The 6144-nt window shown below is 40.0% G+C and overlaps 2 non-coding genes across 2 annotated transcripts; both read left to right on the plus strand.

The window, feature by feature from the left end:
* Positions 1 to 2494: 2494 nt before the first annotated feature.
* On the plus strand, positions 2495 to 2568 carry Trnan-guu (transfer RNA asparagine (anticodon GUU)). The gene has a single exon. It is a non-coding gene; the product is annotated as a tRNA-Asn (tRNA).
* Positions 2569 to 5846: 3278 nt separating this feature from the next.
* Trnav-gac (transfer RNA valine (anticodon GAC)) lies at positions 5847 to 5919 on the plus strand. The gene has a single exon. It is a non-coding gene; the product is annotated as a tRNA-Val (tRNA).
* The last annotated feature ends 225 nt before the right edge of the window (positions 5920 to 6144 follow it).

Raw genomic sequence — 6144 nt, forward strand, 5'->3', positions numbered from 1 at the left:
TTGAGCACAAAGTGTTTAACTCAGCTTAGTCTGGAAGCGGCTAGAACACCCCATATGCAAAAAGGTTAGATGGACAAAGCTGAGCGAGCGTGATGAAGGAAATCATGATCAAACTTCCTCAGCTCTCGATATAAACCACTGAAAAATAAAATGTCGATCTCCAGCTTAACGGGGAGAGATTGTCCCGTTTTCCTCTTCTGACAACGATCGGCAACACAGGGATCAAGTGATGTACCTCAGATCCTGGTAACAGAAAGAGTCTTTCTCAAGTTATTTGCAATCTTGCCGATGGCGGTTAGCAATAATACTTTTTCCTTTTTCTTTGTTTTCATTTTTTGTGTGAGTTCGTGCTAGTTCCGCTAGCTCAATAGGTAAAGCGTGGTGCTGATATCGCCATGGTCGTGAGTTCGACCTTCACATGAACCAAAGGATACTTTTTCCTCCTCTACATATATGCTTCTTTTTCAATATGTTATTTCCCTTAAATCTTTTGATATTCCATCATAATGTACCTCGTCACTTAGACTTGGCCTCCAAAATTCTCTTTCTGCAGGGGTGAACATAGGTAAACAGTACCAAAAGAGATCGCAAGTGGTTTATTCCTCCAACCAAGTGTCTAATGAAAACCGGTGAGAACAAAAGTTGAAGAAAACTTATCACTGAGACCCATACCAGCCTTTCTGAGCGGCTCATGAGTTCAGTAACGTCGTCAGTCCAATCATTAAACAACTAATCAATTAAGAGCTACTCCCCGGCGAGGAATCGAACCCGGTCTCCCGCGTGACAGGCACGTACTTACCGGTAGTAAATATGTGCTCAAAATAAGCTTTCTTTCAGCATTTTGGTCTATCTCTTGACTCAATGGCCTCTCAAAAAGAAAGGTTTTCTTTAAAATAATGGAATAACGATATTTTGATTGATTTCATAGAATTTGAAATGAGTAGATTTTAAACCATAGACACAATTGCAAAACTTACTTTCTGGCACGGCTCGAACCTGCGTCCATCTGGTTATGAGGCGGAAATAATAACCACTACACTACAGAAACCTTCACTTCAAATTACTTTAAAAATATATATAATGACCTCCACGAAGCTTTGACAGTCAGACTGAAACCTTATTAACAGTGCGAAGTCATAGACTCTGTTTACACTACTACTCCTTCGCGAAATGATTTCCCATCTGATCATTATCTAGGGGATTATTCTATTAGACTAAAATTCAAGCGATAAAAGTGAGTGCGACGTAAATCGTAAGAACACAAAAGGGGAGATCTTGACATTCGGCAAAGTCGTCTACAACTATATTACCCTAACTTCTAACCCGATTGCGTGTCCGATTACCGGTAGTTTTGAGAAAACATTAGGTCTCCTAAGATCTTCTTATAAATATCACTTGCCGGACTCAAGAGAGTATTAATTGAGTGCCACTTTATGATCCTTTTCCCTTTTTTATGATCTCGTAAGCTTTTCCAGCGACAGAGACTGCGAGGAATATTAAGGAAGGCTCCATTTACTTTGACCACGAAAGATCTACTGCCACACGAAATGAACGATAAGGAAGCTTACGCATGCGTAATTAAATTCAACCCAAGCTCATAAAATAAACAAAGATAGCGCCTACATCATCTTTTGACTCAAAGTTTCCAATCTTTATGGCTCCTCAATTCTAAGCTTCTCCCTTTACTTTCTTAATCGCGCTAATCCTTGTAACTATAAGCAGTCGAGGCCGTCGCCTCCCTGATCGCTCTAAATTAAAGCTACCCTCATTACTTTTAAAAGAAACAAATTCGACATAGTCTTTATGCAAGAAACACACTGCACGTCAGGTACGGAAGCCGAAGTTATGCAAGAATGAACAATTGAAAAAAACTCTGCAAGAGGTGCCGCCACATTATTCTCTTCTCACCTAGAGCACAACGTAATATAAACAAAACGTGATGATTATATCATCATTGGACTTTCGAAACACAACTCTCAACATCAAATAAGTTTAGCACAAGGAAAATCCAATCCCGAGACAAACAGCAACAACACAACTACATGCCCTCGAAGTGAGGTCCGGCTTGCTTTTTTTGGTTTGCTCCATTTTCTGCGTATCTTCGAAACTGGCCCTCTCGAGTTCTCTACGTGGAGCTGTCGGTTTTTTCCATGGAGAAATTGAAGGCAAGCGTGTTCTGCTAAGTTTTTCTCCTCCATCGAAATGAGCTGAGCAAATCCGCGTACTCATAGAGTCTAATTTCAGTGTCTCGTTCCTCATAAGAACCACGTACTCTCTACGTATATATTAGGGTCTCTAGGAATTCTATAATACTGAAGGTTAGGTGCAATTCTTTAACTATTAGTGCAGCCTGGAATACAGCAGTTATAGTGAGCCATGTTTGTTTACCTTCACGTTGTCCCTCCAAACGATCCCAAGAGCCTTTATGGTGGCAAATCATACCCAGACCGCCGTCCATTTAGAAAATGGCTAATTGACATGGGGTACATGTACCGTCTCCGTGGCGCAATCGGTCAGCGCGTTCGGCTGTTAACCGAAAGGTTGATGGTTCAAGCCCATCCGGGGACGATTTATATTGCATTCAATTTCTTAATCCTGAGTACGTTAAACGGTTAATCACCTTGAAGGCGAAAAAAATTGCCTGTGCTGGTCCACGATTGTTTTTGTTTTTCTTGTTTGACTTTGGTTGTCATGGTAAAATGCATGAGAAGCAATGCACGGATTCATTTTGATAGATCCTGTAGCAAATGAATGGGCTAATCCATTCCACTGTTCCTGTTTTAGTGTTGGCTGTCTGCTCACTCAATTTACTTACTAAATTTTTTCCAAAGTTTTCCCAAGCTAAATTCTAAAAGGTGTCGAAAATAAGTTCGCAGGTGCGTATAATACTGGAAAGAACAAAAAAGAAAGCGTATTATTGAATATATTTTTTTAGTGTAGGTCGTGTAGTGCAAGTGGGCCGGAGACTGAAATTCCTAAGGAGCAACAGGAATAGTAGTTCTATTTATGTACGCCCTCAGAAGAATATGAACTGAGAGAACTTATCCCCTATACATACCTCTCTCTCAATGATAATTTTCTTTAAATCTAATTTTAGTGTACTTTCCTGCCGCGCGCTTATCTGAGAACAACAACTAATTACTTAGTGTTTCTTTGATGAAGTATAATGTGTGATGTTTGGCAGCCTGCGGTTTGTTTTATATATGATAAGGTGATGATATTATTTGGTCAATAAGATAAAAGACAAGCTGGGTGTAACCGCTACCTTTGAGCGCTACTCTAGAAGCCTGAGTTTTCCTTTCCCAGTACTCCACAAGTAAGGATGCGTGGAAAATGTTTCATGAAAGGGTTGGACTGGAAGAACGGTATATCTTGCAATGGCTGATTCAGATAGATTACCTCGCGGGTTATCGATTAAGCGGCAATGGCGCAACATAACTGACATAACACATTTACCAGAATACAGAAACCAAACTAGCTCGATCTTGATGCTTCCTCAATTTCGAAAATCGATGCCGTTAATTGCTGATCTCTATTATTCCGTAGCTATTTAACCTATTACCTCGACTCCGACCCAGAGATCGACTCATCTAAAAATAGCGGATGACTGTTTACAAGGTTACAAGAGCCCCTATGGTTTGAGAGAAATGAAAACATTGATATTAACCGATGGGAAGCTTGTCTGAACAACAGTAAGGCGCCATTCTTTATCGACTCACGCAACTGCGCCCGACAAATTTATAGAGCTCATTGTTTAAATGGTGTATCGAACGTAGGAATATTTCGAGAGAAATCAATTTTGAATTAATATAAAACATCCATTTTTGATATGGCAATAGTGGTTCCGGCGCTTTAGGATTCAATATTGAAACTAGAAAAAAAGAAAGAGGACTGGTTCGATTTCGCTGCCGAAACACTGATTTCTAAAGCTGAATTTTTGCTTAGTCACATTGACTAGCTTCTTGATAAATTCGTTAAGCTTTATGGCTTATTACTTCTATAAACTGGTGGAGAGTTTGGTGGATGGCTTTGTTTACATGATCATAAGCTCTTACCGTTTGCGCAAATTAAAAACCAGCAATACAGTAGAAGATGCTAAGCTATCCAAAAGTACAATTAGGCACGATTTTTTTTTTGTGCTTATAAAATAATGAAAATGGGTACTTGAATGGTGAGGCGAGCAAACATTAATTTGTGACTGGCCTGTTGGTCTTGCGGCATGATTTTCGCTTGGGCTGCGATAGGTTCTCTCCTCGACTCCCGGAGAGGCCCCTGTTACCCTAGATTGTAATTGCTTGCAAGTTTCGTTTCTTTACTGACTTACTTAAAAATGAAGAAGAGACAAACCACAATAACTATTAAAATGTTTTTTCAAAGTTTGTTTTAAATCACATTCAACTCAATCAATTTCCGATAGCGACTGTGTAAACTTAGAGATGTTTTGAGTTGTTCCCTGGTGCGCACTCGTCGCAATTTTCTTAACTTGCAATTGTTGATGGACATTTGCCAAAGTTCTGATTTTGCTTTAAAATATTTTCTGTGAATCGAACATTTCTATACAGGTTTTCACCGTTGCCATTGGAAATTAAACGTATTAAATGGATATGATTTAAAAGAAATGTTGCCAATTCTAATCGCTATTCAGAGTTCGAAGACAAAAGTACGCTCTTACAAACAGCATAAAAATGGTATTTATCCTCCTTATTAAAGAGTGAACACGCGAGCTATAAAAGAAAGTGTGAGCCTCGGTATCTACTTAGTTAACATTTCTTTCGAAGTTTACATAAGCAATACGTAATCTTCTCTTTAAGTCAGGATCTTTTAAGAGAATAATCAATAGGATGTGGGCAAAATATGGAGAATCCGGCTATCGACCCCGGCACCTCCCGCATGCAAAGCGGGCGCTCTACCATTTGAGCTAATTCCCCGATACCTCACTACTTAAGGCCATATAGAGAAATTCATATGGCAGCATGCCCGGCTCCTGCCTCTACGGACTAGGGGTATCCGGCCCCATTTCTTTTTAGATTGCCTAGCATCAATATTTTTTATCTTGAGAGATCAGTTTTACTCAGTGAATCTGAGAGACGTAAAATGAAAAAAATGATTTTTCAGGTAGTTTTGATGTTGCAGACTTGAATTATCTATTAGCTCAGTTGGCAAAGTGTGGTGCGACCATCACGAGCTAGAACAAGAAACCTGGTTGGTCTTTGTCTGTCTTGTCGAATTAAGTCGTCGTTGTGATTTTTCTTGGAAAAGAGAGGTTCAAGGTATTTGTTTTCGTTGGATAGGCTTTCCTTCTTGTTGTAAATTTGTTGCGCACGACTGTATGGCCCGTGACCGGCATTGAATGATGTCGGTTATGTGATGTCTGGCCGCGGAGTCATTTTTCAGTATGGGTCGGTTTCCTGTAAACTATTGTCTGCAGTGAATAAAAACTTGAAAAGCTAATCATATCTACAGTTACAGAGGCAAACCATGCAATAAACTGGTTGGAGAATTAACTCAAATCGGCGAGCGCCCGCTTTCCATAGGAAAGGTATCAGGATCGATACCCGAGGTTCTCAATTTAAAGATTTTTGGTATGTTAGACTTAGTCACCACTAACGTACCCTACAAATCAGAATTAGAACAGTAATGGCCTGACGTGGGGAGTCCAGGTCTCGATCTCAGTACCTCCTGCTTTCTAAGAGGGCGCTCCCCAGTCATCGATAGACCAGTGAAAGGGCGTTCTTCAGCTTTGGATATTAATCATTGCAAGAAGATTTCAATCTCCTTGGTGGGGAAAGAAGAAAGTTGAAGGCACAAAATTACTGCTAACAGAAATGTTTAGCGAGAGTGTGCAAGGTCCGTTAGCTCAGTCCGCAGAGCATGGTGCTGACAACGCCAAGGTCGTGAGTCCGACCCTCACACGGACCAAAGAATCTATTTTTTTTTTAATCCTCGTCTAGCCATGCTTCTCTTTCAAACTGTTATTTTCCTACACATTATGAGATTACATCACAATGCACTTCATCAGTAGCCTTGACTACCAAATCTCTCATCTTGCACAATAAGATAATACTAACTAAAGGGTCCTTGCAGTTTCGGAAAACAAAAATGCAAAATATTTACAACCTTTCTCTTCGGCGGGGAATCGAAGCC

This window comes from Stylophora pistillata, chromosome 9, assembly GCF_964205215.1.
Source record: "Stylophora pistillata chromosome 9, jaStyPist1.2, whole genome shotgun sequence".
Lineage (NCBI taxonomy): Eukaryota > Metazoa > Cnidaria > Anthozoa > Scleractinia > Pocilloporidae > Stylophora > Stylophora pistillata.